The sequence below is a fragment of the Taudactylus pleione genome, unplaced genomic scaffold, assembly GCF_031769625.1.
Source record: "Taudactylus pleione unplaced genomic scaffold, aTauple2 ptg000069l, whole genome shotgun sequence".
NCBI classification, from domain to species: domain Eukaryota; kingdom Metazoa; phylum Chordata; class Amphibia; order Anura; family Myobatrachidae; genus Taudactylus; species Taudactylus pleione.
Window position 1 is genome coordinate 12,701,161 of NW_028284471.1, and position 21,595 is coordinate 12,722,755.

The 21,595-nt window shown below is 43.0% G+C and overlaps 1 long non-coding RNA gene across 1 annotated transcript; it reads right to left on the reverse strand.

Annotated features, from left to right (window-relative positions):
* Positions 1 to 8,168: 8,168 nt before the first annotated feature.
* On the reverse strand, positions 8,169 to 9,183 carry LOC148534325 (uncharacterized). The gene is made up of 2 exons (XR_015877675.1): positions 8,835 to 9,183; positions 8,169 to 8,669 (listed from the first exon to the last, which is right to left on the reverse strand). It is a non-coding gene; the product is annotated as an uncharacterized LOC148534325 (long non-coding RNA).
* Between the last annotated feature and the right edge of the window lie 12,412 nt (positions 9,184 to 21,595).

Sequence of the window (21,595 nt, forward strand, 5' to 3'; positions counted from 1 at the left end):
GTACCCAATATTCAGGAGGCTCCCGACCAAATCGGGAAGGTAGGCAAGCCTGCATGAGACACAAGAGGGTATCAGGTTGCAGAAACCAGGCTTTAGAGACAACAGGAAACACAAAGAATTCTAGCTGGTAGCAAAGGGGGTCATTCAGACCTGCTCGCGAGGGAAGTTCGCTCGCAAGCGGGTCGGTTTGGCGAATGTGCATGCGCACGACGGAGGGAGCTCCGTCGTGCGCATGCGCGAGACCCGGCGAGCGACGACAAATACGTCGCTCGGGGTCTCGCACCAAAGGGGGCGTGCTGTCGATGGTGACTGACAGCACGCCCCCTTTGGTGGGCGTGCCGGGGGCGTGGCGGCCAGACGGAGGCGTTCCCATGGGAACGCCTACCGTCTGAGTCCGGCCCCACTGACATCAGTAATGATGTCAGTGGGAGTGACTTTGGCTCTGATAGAGCCAAAATCACTCCTGGGCTTGCGGCAGCGAGACCCTACCGCAGGGTCTCATCGCAACCATCATCATGGACGCTCGCATAAGCTGTGGGTGGTAACCCACAGCTATGCGAGCGTCCATGAGGACGCTCCAAAAACAGGTAGGAGGGCCCTGATTCAGAGCGAGCGCTCTGGTCAGAGCGTTCAGCTCTGAATCAGGCCCATAATCCGGAGTGCAGACACTGAGGCAGTCTTTGACTTAATGAACTGGCACCAGGGAACTTGTGTGGCTGGTCTATATAGGAAGTTCAGGTGCAGCTCACAGCTGCTGCATCAACTAATTGCTCAGTTGATACTAGACCAGAGTGCTGAAGCACCAGGGAAGAGAGCGACACCCCAGACAGGGGAGAGAGGACTGCACAGACCGTGACACTTTAGAGACAATCAAATGATTAATATAGCTCTCAAACAAACTTTTGCACCTGTGCAGGTGAGTGTGAGTGAGTGAATGTGTAATAAAAGATTAAATCCTATGGTGTGTGTCCTGTCTTTTGTTTAATATTTCTTTTACAGGAAGGTCAGCGGCACCAGCGCGCACTTAATGCCTGCATGCTGGTACTTGTAGTTACACAAGTACCATCATGAGGGGGAGGCTTGCTGGCACCACAACCCCTCTGTAAAAGACAATATTATTTATTACAACATTATTTACCCCATGAACTCCGTACCCACCAGCCAGGGGTGCGGAGCATAGCCGCAGGCTTCAGTCAAGGCCGGGGATACTCAGAAGTGGGTGGACCCCTGTATTGGGGGGATCCCCACCTCCTCTGGGATCCCCGGCCTAGGCTGACTATGTTGGGGTGTTAATGCTTTGGCTGGATGAGCCAGTGAAAGGATACTGTGGCTGTGGCATTACACCCCGGCTAGTGGAGCCCGGTGCTAGTAGTAAAAATACAGAGACCCCTATGCCATTTTTTCACATATTTTTACTACTAGCATCAGGGCCAAGAGCCCATGGCTAGAACATGAAATACGGGGGACTCCTACGTTTTTTGTCCCTTTATATTTTGTGAACCAGCATCGGCTCAAAGAGCTTGGTGCTGGTTATTCTGAGGGGGGGGGACCCCATATCATTTTTTATTTTATTTTAACCATTTATTTGCTTACAAACAGGTAGAAACATACATGGATCACACTGATCTGTGGATGATTCTGCAGAACACGCAGCTCAGGGGGCTATCTTAAACTTCTAATTTGGACCGAGTTTGCTTAATTTACACCCGTGATTAAAAACAAGATTCTTGGTAAATTCCCATGTTGCATTCCTGTCTATGGAAAGTACTTGCAAGCTTGGCCGATGGTATATTTATTTCTATTTGTGATTTCGGTTAGGGTTACCATTAGAGATAGAGATAGCGTTATGTTTAAGGTTAGGGTTACCATTAGGGTTAGGGATAGACACAGTAAAAAGAAACTGTTGATATTACATCAGCGTTGGCATGGTCACTGTTGACATTATGAACATGTCGACATTCTTATGTTGACTTAATGAATATCGACATTGTAAACAGAGACATAATTGTGGTGAATAGGCCCAAATTATGATATTGTATGATGTGTGATGTTCTGTCATTTTATTTTCTGTATAAACATGATATGTCAATTGCTATTCGGTGTGCAGGTCAGCAAGGACTGGAATTAGCAAAAGGTGAATTTGAAATAAAGTGGATGGCTTGCAGATAACAAAAGAATGTATATTCCTCACAGTGTGAGGTCATGTGTGAACATCTAGACCTCTCCCTTTTTATGACCCCTAAAGTCAGTGTCCTAGATCGTAATCCCAGAACCAGACCTCCTTTTACTCCAGTGCCCTATTTCTAAAGATTCTTGTTCTGCTATAGAGGCTGAGATAAGGATTCTGGTATTTACTATAGATCTGGAACGGGGAAGTCGAAGAGTGAGTTATATTGTTACATCTCTTTAAAGCAGGGACCCTGTTAGTTTGGCAAGGTAACCCTGTATTGGAAATCTATTGACCTCAATACCTGCTGACCTGATAGGGAGACCCTCTTAAGTATGAACAAAGAATTAGGGATGTTTAAAAAAGGAATGCTATCCAGCATTCAATGTTCACTCATTGGGGATCAGACGGACATGCTGGGAGAGGAGTGCACCAGAAGATTCTTGTGGGGGAAATCACCCGCCCCATCAGCAGTGCTAAGAACTTTAGTGTAAGTTATCTTAGGAACTCTGAATTATTTCTCTTTTATATTTAGGAAATATTTGAATTATAATCTGTTTGCCATTTTATTAATATTTTTGTAACTAATCCTTGAAAATATTTTTTGGATTGAACACATTTAATCTAGCATATTCTCCGTGATTCTTATTGACCTTGCGTGCCTGGAGAGGCTCATACTACATCTGTGTGTAATTGAATGTGATTTATTAATAATCTGTTCGGAGATCGCAGAACTCCAGAAAAATTTGCGTGGTGGCAGAAGAACCGTGTATTTGGGTAAGTGACCGTGGTGCGCCGGCGTCACAACCAGCTGACCCCGATTGTTGTATCTGCGAGTCAGCCCGGGTTCGTGACAATAATATACTACCTTCAAGAAAAAACATGACTTGGGTGAAGACATTGGAGCTCATTCAGACCCGTTCGCAAGATGCGATCGCTCGCTGGCAAAAAGGAGCCAGATATTTAAAGTAAGCTCTCGCACTGCATCGCGTAAGGACACCCACTATGTTTTGGATAGCTACGGCAAAGTGCCCTCGCAAATGTCTGAAGACACCCCCTTGCCACTCGCTACCACACGTCATCTCCGGGAAATGAAGGATTAATCGGGACCATCGTGAGCCATCGGAGCTGCTCGTAGCCCTTGGGGTTGCCGTAGCCTGCCGCAAGCACAGCGATCAGCGCTGGCTGAAATACATGCAGGTGATGTGTACAATGACGCTGCTTTGCTAATTATGCACGCCCTTTAAACGGCGTTTTGGCGGCCAGACAAGCCTGCATTCGAACATCCACTCCCCCGTTCACAAGCACCTTCCCCTGTTACCACCCACAAGCGGCACTATCTGTCACTCAAAGCAGCGACCTGATAGTGGCTTACGAGCTACCAAAATCAGATCACAACGAATGGCTTGCGCACGCGTACTGCGAATTATACGCATGCGCAGATGGGCGAAAATCACTCAGAGCGAGCGATCGCGCCTTAGCGAGCGGGTCTGAATCAGGTCCATTGTGTTTGAGAAATTGAGAGATATTACCTTGACATTGAGATTTTTTCCACCTCCTTCCCCTATAGGTACATTGAGGTACCCAGCAGCATGGGGTTACATTTACATACAAAAGTATTTCCTATGGACACTTCGTAAATGACATCCAAAATGCTACAGTTATTATTATTATTACTCTCTTTCTTACAGTCTGCCACAAAAATAATAATTTGCAAAGATAAGTGACTTGTAATTAAGTTTTGATTAAGAAATCATTTTGATGCTAAATGAGAATTGATATCTGGCCAAACTGGAAAGATTTTAATAAAATATTTTTTATCTAAGGACGTATATTTGAAATTCCAATGGCAGACGATTCAATGGATAAGAAACTCTATTTTGTTGCCAGGTTTAGATAGAAACATCAGCTTTTATGCATTTGTTTTTTTGTGTGTTGCATATTGTATTATCAGGGGACTCTTTGAAATGCCAGTAATGCATCTCACTATCTTGTGCAGTGTTGAGAGAAAACAAAAATCATTGGATCAGCTATATCTTTTCTTTTAAACATTGGTCTTCATTTATTATTAATGCACGTTAATACAGTTTTAAAAGGTGTATATTGGAGACCACAATTGAGTGATTGTCAACTATGCTGAATTTTAGGGTTAAATATTTGTCTCCGGAAATATTTAATTTTTTCCATTTTGTAATGACCATCAACACAGGACAATTTTACTTATTCCTCATATTACACACAATTCCTACCATATATTCTTATTTTGTAAGCTTTAAAAAACAACATTAATGTAGATTATATATTCATATAAAACATATTCTGTTTAAACTTCATAAACATGACATAATGGATATCATAGTACAGCAAGATAATAGCATACAATATTGATTTAGATACATAGGACCCAATTTAACACCTATGACAAGGCTATTATCACTAATTTCTTATATTAAAATGTGCTTACTGTAAATACCTTGCTGCTATCTATGAACACAGAGAGCACTGTTTAACTATTAGGAGGCAGCATTGCTGTCGGCTGTAACCAATTTGGTGCCTTAGGCAAGAACTTGTCTGGTGCCCCCTAGCAGATAATGCCACCATACAGCGTAATGTTGCATTCAATATGAAAATTTGCACTCCAATTAATTCCTTAGAATTTCCTTTCAAACCCAATTATTTTGAATACAAATCAATTTAATGTAGATTAACTACTGTTCTCCCATCACAGCACACCAGGCTCTCCCTTCACAGCACCCCTCTTCCCTCACTACAAAGCACCCCTCACCCATGTCGATTTGACATTCGATTTTGCCTTTAGTAAGTTCTTTCATAAAAAAGTTAAAACAAATCGAACAGAAAACAAAATCAAACTTTAGTAAATCTACTCCCAGATGTCAAAACTTGGTTGTGGTGACACATCTGCATCACCAGTGGGTCTTTTTTTTCCGAAAGTTTAGTTTTTTCCTGGCAGCCGCACTTGCTGGAGAAATGGAAGGAGGAGCTTTTGCTGCATCACGTGTCACTTAAGCTGACAATTTCCTTACCAACCGCTCTTTACATCTCTTCAGATCTGTGTCCGCTGGGAAGACACGACATATGACTTCAACCTAGGATCCAGCACGGTCACCAAAATTGTAAGATCTTGTCAAACCTTGGATCCTGGCAAAGCAAATAAAAGGATTTGATCTACAAATCTGACAAGCTTAGCGGAATCGCTTTGTTTCAGCTCCTCCTTCAGTTTCTCAAGTTGCTTTTCAAACAGTCTAATGAGGGGAATTACCTGACTCAAGCTGGCAGTATCTGAACTCACTTCACAGGTGGATACTTTGAAAGGTTTTAGCACTTTGCACAACAAAGAAAGTATTTTCCACTGAGCTTGAGTAAGGTACATTCCCCCTCCTCTTCCTACGTCAAGTTCATTGTGTAGCTTTGGATGGCATTTTGCTGTTCCACCATCCGCTGTAGCATATAAAAGGGTGGAGTTCCACCTCATAACTATCTGGTGACAGGGGAAATTCAACATTTCTTGCAGGTGCTGCAATCTTCTACATGCACCTGAATTGCAAAAATGTCCAGATATTTTGCGGGCCACGGAGAGCATCTCCTGCACGACCGTGTCATTTAAAAAAAAAAAAATGCACCACCAAGTTGATTGTGTGAGCAAGACATTGGATGTGTTGGAATTCACCCATCTGTAATGTTCTCACAATATTGATGGCGTTGTCAGAAATCACAAATCCTGAGGGGAGTCCAAGCGGGGCAAGCCATTTTGCAATGACTTCCCTGAGTTTTGTTATGGCGTCAGTGATCCATTGTGCAATTGGGCGACTGCTGTCATACTTGTCCCCCTTGCAAAGGATTGTTTGACAGTCAATTGTTATGTTAAACTACTAAAAGTAGTCTTCTTCCTGGGATGAAGATCCACTCACAGCAGCAACTAGGCACTACACTGCTGATTAAGCTTTCATTTGTTGATCAAGCAGATGGGAAAGTGTATCCAACATGCATTATCATCTATCAGTTGTGTCAGGAAGCAGCAAGCTATTCATACCTGTGTCCTGATCTTATTCTTTTAGCTCGTCTTTGTTTAGCTGCTGCAGGGTGCTGTCAGGAGAAAAACTGGTCTGCAGTATTTTTTTTACCTAATCCTAAAATTTTTATCAATAATTAAAACTAAACAGCTAAACAGTTGTATTCATTTATTTAAAATTTAAATATAATTTATTTAATGATTGATATAAAAATTATACAGTATGTGTAAATATTTATTCTGGCAAGTTTCTCATTCATTTAGGGGGATATTTATCAATCCTTGGAGAGAGAAGGTAGAGAGAGTACAAGTACCAACCACTCAGCTTCTAACTCATTATTACAGGATGTGTTTGAAAAATGAGTTATGGTAAGAACTTACCTTTGTTAACTCTTTCTTCGAAGCCCATTGGGTCCACAGGGAGACCTTGGTGTGTAGGTTATGGATCTGGATCCAGGCCCCACGCAGTTCAAGCTTTCAACTCCCAGGATGCACTGGTCAATCCTACTTATACCCGGAGGAGGATAAGAGTGAAGGAAGACTGGTACACACGAGAACCACACTCTCAGAGGAGACGGGAAACATTTTTTGGTTCGTCTGGCTAGGTCGGCCGAACCCCACCATGGTGGGGGAAACCTGTATGCACCTTGGCTATGGGGCCTTCAAAGAGTTACCGCATGTAGGTGCACAGCATAGCATATCCTTGAGCAGCCATTCCTACAGCCAGGCTGCCCCACATGCTTTTGGGAACTTTTAAAGGCATCACAATCAATTTCCAGTCAATAGAATGGTGTTTAGAAGCTCAAATCATTATTCTATTTATTTAGGGATTTGAAGTTCGATTTTGTGCTCATTTTATGTTTTTGGGCTTTAGTAACTCCTTTCATTAAAAAAAAAAAAAACCTATCCAAAATCGAACAAAAAACAAAACCAAAGCATTGTAAATATACCCCCAGGTTATTAAACATGAAGCGGAACAGGACACTTCCATTCATAACCAGCCACCTCCTATGCATATAAAACCAAAGTTACAGATGGCCCTGACCAAATGAGCTTGCATTTTGTAGTAGAACATTTGTAGCAGGACAAAAACCGTGGCTAATGTAAGGCAAAAGCATCATCAGCTACACATTTTTAAAAGTAGCCATAAGTGACTGACATTTTTGCAAAGGCCCTAGGGGATGTCACGAATGACAGTGGAAGGAGACATGGAAAACCACTAGTCATTGAAGTCCTCCAAGACCGGCTTATGCTGCTAGTAACTTTATTTTTGCTTAGTAATCTAGGTATTAGAAAAGATTAGTAACAGTTTACTTAAAACAGTTTTTTACATTGAATTACCCTAATTAGTACAAATCTGTGTTTTGTGTGATACGAATTAAACTGGTGCTGCTAGCTAGATTTTTCTGAGAAAGAAAAGGACTACAATATTGTGTTTTGTAATCAATTAGTTTATGAAGAAGAGTAGTTTATATGTAAACTGACCTAACTTTGGGATCCTGAGTTTAGAATTAAATTTGATTTAGATTAAATCTTGTTTCAATGAACTATATTACATGGGGGAATGCACTGAAATACCATTGTTTAATGCAGAAAAAAGAGAAACTGAATAACTATGGATACACTTTAAAGAGAAATAACACATTTAAACAAAAAAGTAAATATTAAAACTTATTACAAGAAACCTCTGAGTGTGTTATGGAGCTCCAAAATGTGCTAAACATTAAGTAAAAAGTGATTAAATTTCTCAAATTTTTAGACAACCTTCCTAAAGAACTTTGGTCCCTGGATGTTGCATCTCAGGAGTAATTACCTACAGGTACAGTCTTCTTCTCCCAGCAAAAATGAGGTCTCTATATTGCCAGGATATAGACGCATAGAAAACCCTTAAGAAGTACTTTGTTAAATAATAAAAAAAAACAGCATATATCGATGAAGATCTTGATAAAGCAAAATATTAATTACATAGTCTTTTGTGGTAAAGCAAATATAATTTATTTAGGGAAACATTTCCACTTTTCTGCAGAGTGACACAGAGTAATGAGAAGTAAATTAGATCTCTGAATTTGTCACAGAAAGACAGAGCATCTTATACACATGATTACAGAATCATTTACAGATAGAAGTTTACAGGAACAGTATAATACAGGTATTTCATTGGATAATGTAGAGAAAAGTGTGAAGCACAGTATAGTCACAGGGAGGGGGGGATAGGGCAATATCAGATGAGGTTTTCATGATCTTGGAGCAATATCAGACATTAAACGGTTCGGACAGAGTGACATCCAACATATAACATGATGTTAGGTCTGAACGTAAACAAATTAGAACAAGGCTGATGTTGGTCATGTTGCAGGATGTGTGGCGCCATCAAAGACATAGTTCATGAGATTTCTCTTTATATCCACATTCTCCCTTCTCAGCACTTATTGTGGTTATCTCATCATCACTTTGGGTCACTGAAGAGTTTAGCTGCAGAACAAACATCAACAATTTAATCAAGCAATATATACACCATTTTTATTTAACTCCATCAATCTATACATGCGCCAAGAGATCTACAGACCTAACAAGTTGTAGTTGATCACAAAATGTTTCACACAATGTAATTTACTATGTAAGGAAATGCATTCTTACAAACCATTGGCTTGACAACTGCAAATAATGACCCCATGTGAGCTAATAAACTTGTACTTCCTACTGCAATGTATTTGCAAGAATGAAATCTGCACGACTATGATTGAAGACACCAGTTTCCTCTTGTAACATTGAAGCAAACCATTTTCTTTCACGTATCCAAAACCCTCAATGTTCATTAGAGTAGCTGCTCAAGTGAGAAGTGCAGAAATTCTAGGAAGTAAAGAAAATGTATACTCAAAACAAACCTGCCAACTGTAAATAGGGACAATGAGAGACAAAAAAGTTACAATCAACAATAAACTATGAAGACATGAAAAAAAAATGAAAGAAGGATATGAGAGTGACAACCACAAAGCACCATACTGTAGGATGACATGTCGCACAGCACCTTACGTCACAGCACCTCACAGCATAAAGCCAAAGTAGTTTTATAGAGAATGAAAATATAGTTTGTATTGTTGGATGTAACCTATTAAGATATTAAAGCAAGCCAATTACTTACAATGAATACAGGATATCATTGCCTCTGGATAGTCGTCAGTAAGCGTCTTGTCTGGTATCTTCATAGGCTCAATAGTCTGCAGCACTGTATCCTGATAAACTCCTGTAATGTCCACCACAAAGCCATCTATAATATCCAAGCTGTTTGAAGACACTGGTTTCCGCTTGTACCACTGCCAATGGATGAAGCAAATCATTTTCTTTAAGGTATCCAAAAACCTCAATGTTCATTAGAGTAGCTGCTGGAATGAGAAGTGCAGTAATTCTAGGAGGTAAAGAAAGTTTCTACTGAAAATATAACACTGCCAATTGTAAATAATTGGTACAACACCCTACAGGCAGGAAATATACAGCATTATGACACGCCACACCATACTAAGTTTTAGGGGCAATAAATATAGTTTGTATTTGTTAAGTGTAACCTATTAATATATTACCTAAAAGCAAGCGGGATATGCTACTAACAGGAAGCAACCATACTATAGAATGCCACTCCATACGGAACAGCACCACATAGCATGATGCTATACTAACAGTTAAGGACAATTAAACTAGGTTAAATTCAATAATATATACTATTACGATTATAACTAAAAGCAACCATAATTTATAATGCCACTCCATACGCTGCCTAAAGGTGCGTATCCACTACCAGACATGGAAATGACAGCACGATTACGACATTGTAATCGTGATGTCGTTTCCATGTCTGTAATGTGCCTACACTGAACGTTCAGTGTAGCACACACATTCATCATCGCCGTACATGCGGAACCTAACGTGATTGTCAGGTTGACCAGCATGTACGGGCGATGATAGATGTCGGAACCGACCTGCTGGCGCACGCATCACTGGTAGTTTGACCAAAATGTGCACGATACATGTGCGATTTAAATTGCAATGTGGATACGCACCATTACGGAACAGCACCACACATGCTGTATAACAGTTTTAAGGACACAAACTAGGTTAAATGCAATAATGCATAGTATTAAAAATACTAACTAAAAACAACCATACTTTATCCCACTCCATACGGAACAGCACTACACAGCATGATGCTATTTAAACTTTTAAGGACAATTACACTAGGTTAAATGCAATAATGTAAACTATGAAGATACTAAAAGCAAGCAAAATATTCAACAGGAAGCATCCATACTATATAATGCCACTCCATACGGTGCCTTACAGAACAGCACTACACAGCATGATGCTATACTAACAGTCGGTAGAACAATTACACTAGGTTAAATGCAATAATGCATACTATTAAGATACTAAAAGCAAGCATCCATACTATATAATGCCACTCCATACGGTGCCTTACGGAACAGCACTACACAGCATGATGCTATACTAACAGTCGGTAGAACAATTACACTAGGTTAAATGCAATAATGCATACTATTAAGATACTAAAAGCAAGCAAAATATTCAACAGGAAGCATCCATACTATATAATGCCACTCCATACGGTGCCTTACAGAACAGCACTACACAGCATGATGCTATACTAACAGTTAGTAGAACAATTACACTAGGTTAAATGCAATAATGCATACTATTAAGATACTAAAAGCAAGCAAAATATTCAACAGGAAGCATCCAAACTATATAATGCCACTCCATACGGTGCCTTACGGAACAGCACTACACAGCATGATGCTATACTAACAGTTAGTAGAACAATTACACTAGGTTAAATGCAATAATGCATACTATTAAGATACTAAAAGCAAGCATCCATACTATATAATGCCACTCCATACGGTGCCTTACAGAACAGCACCACACAGTATGATGCCATTTTAAGTTTTAAGGATAATTAAATTAGGTTAAACTAAACAATACAGACTATTAGGATATTAAAACAAGCATTACCTGGGCATGGAAGTTCGTAAGAATCTTGTCTGGTAGCTTTAGAAACTCAATAGTCTGCAGCACTGTATCCTGATGGCCTCTTGATATGGCCACACACAAACCAGTCTATAATATCCACCATGTTTGAAGACACCAGTTTCCCCTTGTAACATTGAAGCAAACCATTTTCTTTCACGTATCCAAAACCCTCAATGTTCATTAGAGTAGCTGCTCAAGTGAGAAGTGCAGAAATTCTAGGAAGTAAAGAAAATGTATACTCAAAACAAACCTGCCAACTGTAAATAGGGACAATGAGAGACAAAAAGGTTACAATCAACAATAAACTATGAAGACATGAAAAAAAAATGAAAGAAGGATATGAGAGTGACAACCACAAAGCACCATACTGTAGGATGACATGTCGCACGGCACCTTACGGCACAACACCACACAGCACAGCACCTCACAGCATCTCTCAGCATGACGAAGATATACAGAACTGGAGTCTTAGCCGTGAAGATCTGCAACCGTTCGTAGCGGAACTCAGTTCTGGAACCAACTACTGGGAATGCAGACTAACACTGCTATAGAGACTCAATGCTGCATAGACCGGAACCATCGAATCGCAACATTTGAGAGAAAAGAAGACATTAAAGAAAAAGAAAGAAGGATATGAGAGTGATAACCACAAAGCACCATACTGTAGGATGACATGTCGCACGGCACCTTACGGCACAACACCACACAGCACAGCACCTCACAGCATCTCTCAGCATGACGAAGATATACAGAACTGGAGTCTTAGCCGTGAGGGTCTGCAACCGTTCGTAGCGGAACTCAGTTCTGGAACCAACTACTGGGAATGCAGACTAACACTGCTATAGAGACTCACTGCTGCATAGACCGGAACCATCGAATCGCAACATTTGAGAGAAAAGAAGACATTAAAGAAAAAGAAAGAAGGATATGAGAGTGATAACCACAAAGCACCATACTGTAGGATGACATGTCGCACGGCACCTTACGGCACAACACCACACAGCACAGCACCTCACAGCATCTCTCAGCATGACGAAGATATACAGAACTGGAGTCTTAGCCGTGAAGATCTGCAACCGTTCGTAGCGGAACTCAGTCCTGGAACCAACTACTGGGAACGCAGACTAACACTGCTATAGAGACTCACTGCTGCATAGACCGGAACCATCGAATCGCAACATTTGAGAGAAAAGAAGACATTAAAGAAAAAGAAAGAAGGATATGAGAGTGATAACCACAAAGCACCATACTGTAGGATGACATGTCGCACGGCACCTTACGACACAACACCACACAGCACAGCACCTCACAGCATCTCTCAGCATGACGAAGATATACAGAACTGGAGTCTTAGCCGTGAAGGTCTGCAACCGTTCGTAGCGGAACTCAGTTCTGGAACCAACTACTGGGAATGCAGACTAACACTGCTATAGAGACTCACTGCTGCATAGACCGGACCCATCGAATCGCAACATTTGAGAGAAAAGAAGACATTAAAGAAAAAGAAAAAAGGATATGAGAGTGATAACCACAAAGCACCATACTGTAGGATGACATGTCGCACGGCACCTTACGTCACAGCACCTCACAGCATAAAGCCAAAGTAGTTTTATAGAGAATGAAAATATAGTTTGTATTGTTGGATGTAACCTATTAAGATATTAAAGCAAGCCAATTACTTACAATGAATACAGGATATCATTGCCTCTGGATAGTCGTCAGTAAGCGTCTTGTCTGGTAGCTTCATAGGCTCAATAGTCTGCAGCACTGTATCCTGATAAACTCCTGTAATGTCCACCACAAAGCCATCTATAATATCCAAGCTGTTTGAAGACACTGGTTTCCGCTTGTACCACTGCCAATGGATGAAGCAAATCATTTTCTTTCAGGTATCCAAAAACCTCAATGTTCATTAGAGTAGCTGCTGGAATGAGAAGTGCAGTAATTCTAGGAGGGAAAGAAAGTTTCTACTGAAAATATAACACTGCCAATTGTAAATAATTGGTACAACACCCTACAGGCAGGAAACATACAGCATTATGACACGCCACACCATACTAAGTTTTAGGGGGGACGCATCCCCCTTCCCCAGCAGCCTCAGTGGCCTTATAGCAGACCTCACCTGCTCCCTGGCCCCCTGCGCCACTCAGTGCAGCCCTTGAAAATAGCGCTGCTGTCGCGCGCGAGTAAATCGAAGTTCGCGGACTGTGAGCTTTAATTGGCTCATGACCAGCGCCTATTTGGTTGACAGCGGTACTGTTAGCAATGCATGCAGGGCGACTGGCCCGTGTCACCGGAGACGCGCTGTGCCGTGGCCAATCCCCGACAGGAAATGGCAGCGGCACACCGCGTCCCCAGGGATCAGTTTTTTGTTTTTTTTATTTTATTTTTTTGTAAGAGTCCTCAGCCCTTAATACGGGGTAAAATATGCGCTATATCGCGTGTTTGCAATCGCTGGACGATGTCTATTGTGTAGGCACCTTAAGAAATTTACGTCCAGTGAATAACCTGAAATGGTACAAAGGTAAAATCTAAACAGCAAAATATACAAGGAGAGGGAAAGAAGTTTGTATATGGTGCACATTAAACAAAAATTTACCTTTATTGAATATGTTAAATATATGACTAAAAAGGAAAACCATGGCAAAATGTGTTTAAAATATAGTTCAAGAATAAGTGCATAAAAATGAAATGTATATTAAAAAAACAATTACATATAAAAACCAGTGCCTCTATTGTGTCTTATAGAGATAGATGTATGGCTTTGTTGTGATGCATTTGTACATAACATTAATGTTTGTTTACTAGTGGTAACCTTGGTGATGGCAACATATCAGGATGCGTTTACATCATGTCTCAGACGGAGAATTTCTGTTTACTATTCCGAGTGACAAACCTTTTGCCATATACATTTTACCAAGTGAGGGCACCGGCAGCAGCTACAGTCAGCTATTTGAAGTGCCAGACCATTGGTTATTTTTATTATATTGGAGTAGACACCCTGGAGTGAGTACTCCTGTCTGGGCACACAGCAAACATATTTTGGAAAACACGTTCATCTCTCTATACAATATTATAGATGAGAGAAGTTTTAAATTCTGTTTGTTTAGAACCATATTTCTATCTACAGCCTGTATTTCGTTGCGTCGAAGAGAAACGCCCCGGGTCCATGACCCTGCTTTATAACAGGGGTTTTCCCGGGTGAAACCTAGGTAGCCTCTAGTGTGAATGCATCCAACCCAGGTTTTTAGAAAACCTTCTCATTGGCTGCTCCATGCACCTGGAATTTAAGTGTGTATTATTTTTTGGCTTAACTTTTTTTTATGTGAAAATTTTGTCTTTGTATAGATCGCAATCTTCTAGAGGCTATAGTCACAATTTTCTTATAATGTAAACTTATTGGTGTTCACTAAAAAAAAAAAAATGGAAATAAACTGGTATTTACTGTAAAAATGCAAATTTTTATATTACGTCATTACTGTGAACAAAAAAAAAATATGTATCCCCTTTAAAACCACATCAAATTCCAGGGCGGACCTAGGTGTGAGCGTATTCGACCCTGGAATTTCCCCGGTCTCAGGTGTAGTGTGAAAGGGGGTCTCAAGCAAAAACCCGGGCTATTGTCGAGGTGAAAAACCTGGGTCTGAGCAGGGAAATTCCTGGGTCGTATGTCTGAAAGTGGTAATAGATATATTGCCTGTTCAAGTAAACGGGCGACATATCTAGCACTGTGCAAATGTATCAGATCTGTGATTCAGGTCAGTTAATTTCAGTACTGCAGATATGAACCTTTATATCATTCCATTGGTTAGTGCTAATAAAGTGATCTGTGTAGGACAATATTTCCCCATATCATATAGCGGATATAACTACACTGCCATATATAATAGACTATATGCACTTGTTTGCAGACAGGTAATCAGTACAACAGTGTTTCTTAACTTTAATGGAAGGATATTGATTCTTAGTAAATGACAGAAGGCAATATTGGGCATAAAGCATATTTATTTAGTAGATCTACTCCTTGGGTTGCTGCTATGTCGTAGTTGGAGAAAGGACCTCTGTGACATATCCACCACGTGACCGCTGCAGGAGGCTAGACCGCTCCTGCATTACCATGCACTAGGACAGCGATTCCCGACCTCGGTCCTCAAGGCACACTACCAGTCCTGGTTTTAGTGATATCCATGATTGTGCACAGATGATTAAATCAAAATAACTGATGTACCGTATATACTCGAGTATAAGTCGACCCGAATATAAGCCGAGGTACCTACTTTTACCCCAAAAAACTGGGAAAACTTACTGACTCGAGTATAAGCCTAGTGTGGGAAATGGCAACAGCTGGTAGTGCCCCCAGTAGTAATTCCCCCTGGTTGTATCCCCAGTAGTAATCCCCCCTGGTAGTGCCCCCTGTAGTAATCCCCCCTTTTAGTGCCCCCTGTAGTAATCCCCCCCTGGTAGTTCCCCCCTTTAAGTGCCCCCTGTAGTAATCGTCCCCTGATAATGCCCCCTGGTTGTGCCCCCTGCAGTCCCCCCCCCCCCCTTGTAGAGAGAGACGTGATAACAATAAAAAAAATAAATAAACACTTACCTGAAACTCCCGCTCATGGTCCCGCCGCTGTCCGCTCCTGGTCCCGCCGCTGTCCGCTCCTCCGGCCGCTTTGCATGGGAGAGACGTCGTCATGACGACGTGTCTCCCATCACCCACTGCGGGAGCTGGAAGATGGCTCCCGCAGTGGGAGCAGCAGCAGCCGCTGAGAGTCTGACAGACTCTCAGCGGCTGCTGATTACAGCAAACACATAGCTGCCGGCTCCGGCGGCTATGTGTTTGGCAGTGTGTAGCGCTGACCGAACTCCGTCCGGTCAGCGCTACACTTGACTCGAGTATAAGCCGAGGGGGACTTTTTCAGCACATTTTTTGTGCTGAAAAACTCGGCTTATACTCGAGTATATACGGTACTAATTTAGTCACTTGTGCTGACGTATGGCTATACCTAAAACCTGGACTGTTAGTGTGCCTTGAGGACCGTGGTTGGGAACCCCTGCACTAGGGCATAGAGGGGGAATAAATAATTGTGGCGAGCGCAGTGAGCCACCGTGCCCGAAGCGTGGCGAGCCTTCGAGGGGACAGTTTTGGTCCCCCGTTAGCATCCCCGCCCCTCCCTCTTTCAGACAGGGTCACGTGGGAGTGACATCACAGGTCCATCTGCGCTGTAGTCTAGTCCTAACCCTACTCCTTGTGGGGCTCAGTAATTAATGAGCATGGAGTAATTTGTGCAGCATAATATCCTATGACCAATGATAGAGACAGGTGAACAGTTACATATATTGTATACACTTGTCAGTAACGGTTAGTGTGTAATGTTACATAACTATGTACGCGGGCAGGGACTGGTATAAGGTGGAGTGTGTTACTGCAATCATGTTCAGGAATTGTACCATTCTCTTCAGCTGGATGCCACTGTACATTAGTTACAGTGTGATAGCCGATCAGCATCAACTCCGTACCGCAGCCGCCGGCTTGTCACCCGCGGCTTGTCTTCATCTCCCGCCCCACCACAATAGGCTTACTTGTCCGACTTGATGGAGGCCGGCGGCGGATCACATCCATGTCAGTCTCCCCAGCACAGGCTCCAACACGGCCGGGTCTCCTCCTCGCACACCAGGCGCCGCTTCCGAGATTGTACGTCACTTCCGGGTAGCTGAGCACGAGAGTAGCTTCTCTTCCTCACGACAGTAAAGCGCGGGCGGAAGTCACGGGAATATTTGTACTGTAGAGGGAAGCGGCCAGTTCCCCCTCTGACGTCACGCGATGGGGGCGGTCTCACAGGCAACGTGACACGCATAGATCAGGAGGACAGGTAGGGATGGCTTTGGAAGCTCACCATCAAATGATGGCTGGGCTTCCACCATTGAATCTTTCGATGCGATGGTAACTAGCCATCGCATCAAAAGAATTCGATGGTAAAAACTATTTATTTGATGTGCGCATGCGCAAGTTTCCCGGCAGCGCGGATGGTAAGGGACGTAATTGGGGGGGGGGGATGGGATCAGGGGCAGAGCCCGCTCCGTAGCAAAAGCATACATACTATCACTGTCTGTGATCTCTATGTGCTTTGGGGATTGGGCGGCAGGTATTCAGTACGCTTTTATATATACATAGTAACAGATTTATACAGTGACAGCCCGGCCCATTTCCAGCATGCCAAACACAAGCGACATAGGAGGTTGCTCGCTGCAGTCGAGTCAGTGTGTTTATGGGACATCGAAAGAAAAGTGTGGAAGTACCGATGTTTTTAACATTGAATACAAAACATAATTTAGATAAAAACATTGGTTCTCTGGAACCGATGTTAACCGATGTTTCTGTATTTTTGTAAGCAAACTTTGTACATTAATAGACTAGCGGGGGTATTCAATTTGGAGCGTAAATTACGGAATCAGCGATAAATTATCGCAGATGACGTCATTTTCTCCGATTTCAATTATCCCATTATTCAACTTCAAAGACTTTTCGCAGGTTCGAAAAGTCTTTGAAAAAAAACGGGGATAACTTTTCACCACTGAATAGGTGGCGAAAAAAAGTGCAGAATTGGGGTTTAGGGGTGCAGGCTTAAAAAAAATAGCCTGCACCCCTGGGAATGACATTTAAAAAATAACTGTGTCAAAAAAAGTTAAAAAAAAAAAAAATAGGGACACCCCAAAAAATTAATAAAAAAAATTTGGGGTGAAAAAAAAAAAAAAAGTGTTTAAAAATAAGGAAATAGGTTCTGGGCTATTCTGCTAGTATGCGGCAGATGCTTTCTAGAATAGGCTATTAGCGGCAGGTGCATTTTTGCAAAATTTGAAATAAAAACACTTTAGGGACTTAAAAATATGCTAGTACCCATTTTCATGTACCCCAAATTTGATGTGACCACTTAAAAAACCGAAAAATAATAACCTAAGTGCTCTTCTGCATCACTTCTTCAATGTCGGAAAAAAAACACCTGCCGCAGCTATTTAAAACCCCGACTTTCATTCGCAGGCTAAAACGGGGTACCCATAGTGATCCCCCATGTTTTGACAGCTTTAGGGGGGTCCTACAATTTATTCCAGGTAAATCCAGTTTTTTTTTGGCCAATCCTATTTCGCCGGTTCCTGTTTTCGTAGCTTTTTAATTAAATACGGGGATATAGCGGGCGAGCGCCCGATACTTTATCCCAGGAAAAGCTCCGATGTGGAGCGAAAAGTCCAGCATGGACTTTTCGCTCCCATATTGAATACCCCTCTAAGACTTTTAAAATAATTATTATACAATGTCTATCTTCATGGAGGCAAACAGTATATATATGTATACACAAAAGTGGTGCAAAAATTACAAGGATGAATGCATTTTTATGGAGCATACACACGGTCAGATTTGTCAGATGAACGATTTAACAAAAGTTTTGAACGATTGAATGATTTTTTACTGCATTAAAATGAATGGAATCGTCCAAGTCTGACTGCAAACACATCAGATGTCAGATATCGTTATCTGACAAACGGGAACGCGCATCGTTCATCGTCCATCGTTCAGGCATGTCAGATATGTCAGATTTTCCTTCAGATATGAACGACTGAACGATTTTTAAATCGTTATCGTTCAGATCTGAAGGAAAAATCTGACCGTGTGTATGCACCATTAGAAGTAAAACATGTTTTGTGGTAATAAACTTGTTATTGAAGAAATGAAAGTGATGCCTTGTCTAATAAAACTTTCATGAAACATTTCTCTGCTTCTTACCAAGAGCTGCAGCAGCCAGACACCCCAGCAGCCAACCAGTGTTCACTGAAAGCCGCACCAGTGGCAGTGGGCTGTGGACAGGAATGCAGGCTTGCCTACCCTCCCGATTTGGCCGGGAGCCTCACGATTTTTGGGTGCCACTCCCGGCCCCCTGGAAAGGCAGGCAAGCCTCATGGACCCTGCGACACTCCCGACTTCCCCCCAGAAAAAACTAGAAACCCCCGCAGCGGGTCTTGCACCAAAGCGGGGGTTTCACCAAAGCGGGGCAGCTATCGATGGTGATTGACAGCTTGCCCTGTTTTGGAGACCGACAGGGGGGGGTGGCTGGGCAAACAGAGGCGTTCCTGCAGGAAAGCCTGCCGTTTGTGGGCGTCCCTACTGACATCACTCGTGATGTCAGTAAGTGGACTTCCTGCTCTTTTGGTGCAGGAAGTCCACTGGGGCTTGCGGCCACGAGACCCTACCACAAGGGTCTCGTCACAAGCCCGATGGTCGCGATGGTCTTGACCATCACCTGGCCGCTCGCATAAGCTGTGGGTGGTCACCCACAGCTATGCAAACGGCCAGGAGGCCGTCTTTAAAAAAAAAAAAAAGGGACGCCCTGATTCAGAGCATGCGCTCTCCAAGAGCGTTCGGCTCTGAATCAGGCCCAGTGTCACAAAAAAAAAAAAAATCATTGGAAAGCAGGGAAAAACATCAGGGGAGAAATCTAGCGATGGTAATGGAACATTGGATCCTAAACATCGCAGGGTTAAACATCAAACATTGGAACCATCTGCCCGATGTTTCCGATGAAACAACAAATGATTCCCATCCCTAGTGTGTTACATTACATCCAGCTGAGCCAGGCAGAGAGGACTCGGAGGACGGAGAGACACTGCCCCTGCTGCTGCTGTGTCACAGCTGACACAGTGCAGCAGCAGCAGCACCCGGGACTAATGATGCGTACACACGTAGTGATTTATATGCACAATTCGAACGATAACGATATTGTGCATATCGTTATTGTTCAAATCGTTAATTTTTTGGTCCCAACAATGAACAGCGATGCGCAGGCACGTATGGACGATACCGTCCATCGGCCGTTCATGCTGGCTAACCTGCTCGATATCAAGCAGGTTCCTATAGGGACCCACGATCGTTAATCGCGGGTCGCTATAGTCGCTGGTAAGTTGGTGGTGTGCTGGATGATCGATATCAATCATCCAGCACACCAGGGTGAGTGCAGGATGATCAGCCAGCGATATCATATCGCTGGCTGATTGCTCCGTGTGTATGCATGCATGCATGAAAGACCATAGATATTATCGTTCATGCAGGAACGCACATCGTTGTTCATTGTCAGGTTGGTGACTGCAAAAAAGTGAACGATATAAAAGTCGTACCATGTGTATGCACCATAAGAGTATGTGTGTGTCTGTGCTGCTGTGTGAGTGACTTTTGCTGCAGGGTGAGAGCTGCACACTGATTGGCTCCCTGAGTCAGTGAGAGCCAATCAGAGCTAGCAGCAGCCTAAAGAGGGGAGGGAGGGACTGAGGGTCACGTCTCTGAAGTAGCCTCCAATGAACCCAGCATGAAGATTCTTTGATGCTGACACTGCACACAGCAGCCAGGAAAGGGCAAGGGGAGAAGCATAGCTAGAAAAAAAGACACCATCGGAACAGCATCAGATGATTACCTTTTGATGGTGACAAACATCGGAAGGCTACGATTGAATGTAAAAACATCTATCGGATCAAAAACATTGATGGTTAACAACCATCTATTTCTACTCCAGGGTCCTTAGGGTCCACAGGGATACCTTGGGGTATTGGCATGGGCTTGTCCATGGGCACCACACAGTTAAAGCTGTCATCCCAGGATGCACTGGGGGCCTATACCCTGCCCCGAGGCCAAGGCACCTCAGTTTCAGTTGGTGCCCGGCAGGACTCGGGTCGGTTTCACAGCCCCTGAAGAGCTGGAAAGAACTTTAAGAGTGGAAGCTCGGACAGTCCAGCGGACGTCCGTTCTGCCAATCTGACACCCCCACCGACGCTGACCTCCGGTAGCGATCCGGGGAACTTGGCAGGCTCTTGGGGGTTCCAGCTAGCCATGGTCAAGACCATCGCGACCATCGGGCTTGCGACGAGACCCTTGTGGTAGAGTCTCGTGGCTGCAAGCTCGCTATGTGAGCGGCCAGGAGGAAGCACAAAAAAAAAAAAAACGCCCTGATTCAGAGCGAGCGCTCTTTCAGAGCGTCAGTCTCTGAATCAGGGCCTCTGTGTCTCTGGGTGCACCTCTCCTGTTTTCCTGCTCTAGGTGTAGAGCAGGTGTGGGTGATGGGATGGTACTTCAGGTTGGTATATGTACTACATGTTTGACCCTTCCTGGTACCTCTGCTGTACCCAGCACCTCACAGGAACCCCCATGGGCTTCCTTTGCACAAGCCTTGAATATCCTTGTGAATAGGTTAACAGCCCCCCTGTGTTTTTTCCCAATTAGGGTTTGCACAGCAGGCGGTTGTCCCTTCTCCCGTATTAGGGGGTCCGGGACAGATGGTGGTGGCTCAGTGTCCCCCTCAGTAGGTTCTTCCTCCGGGGGAACC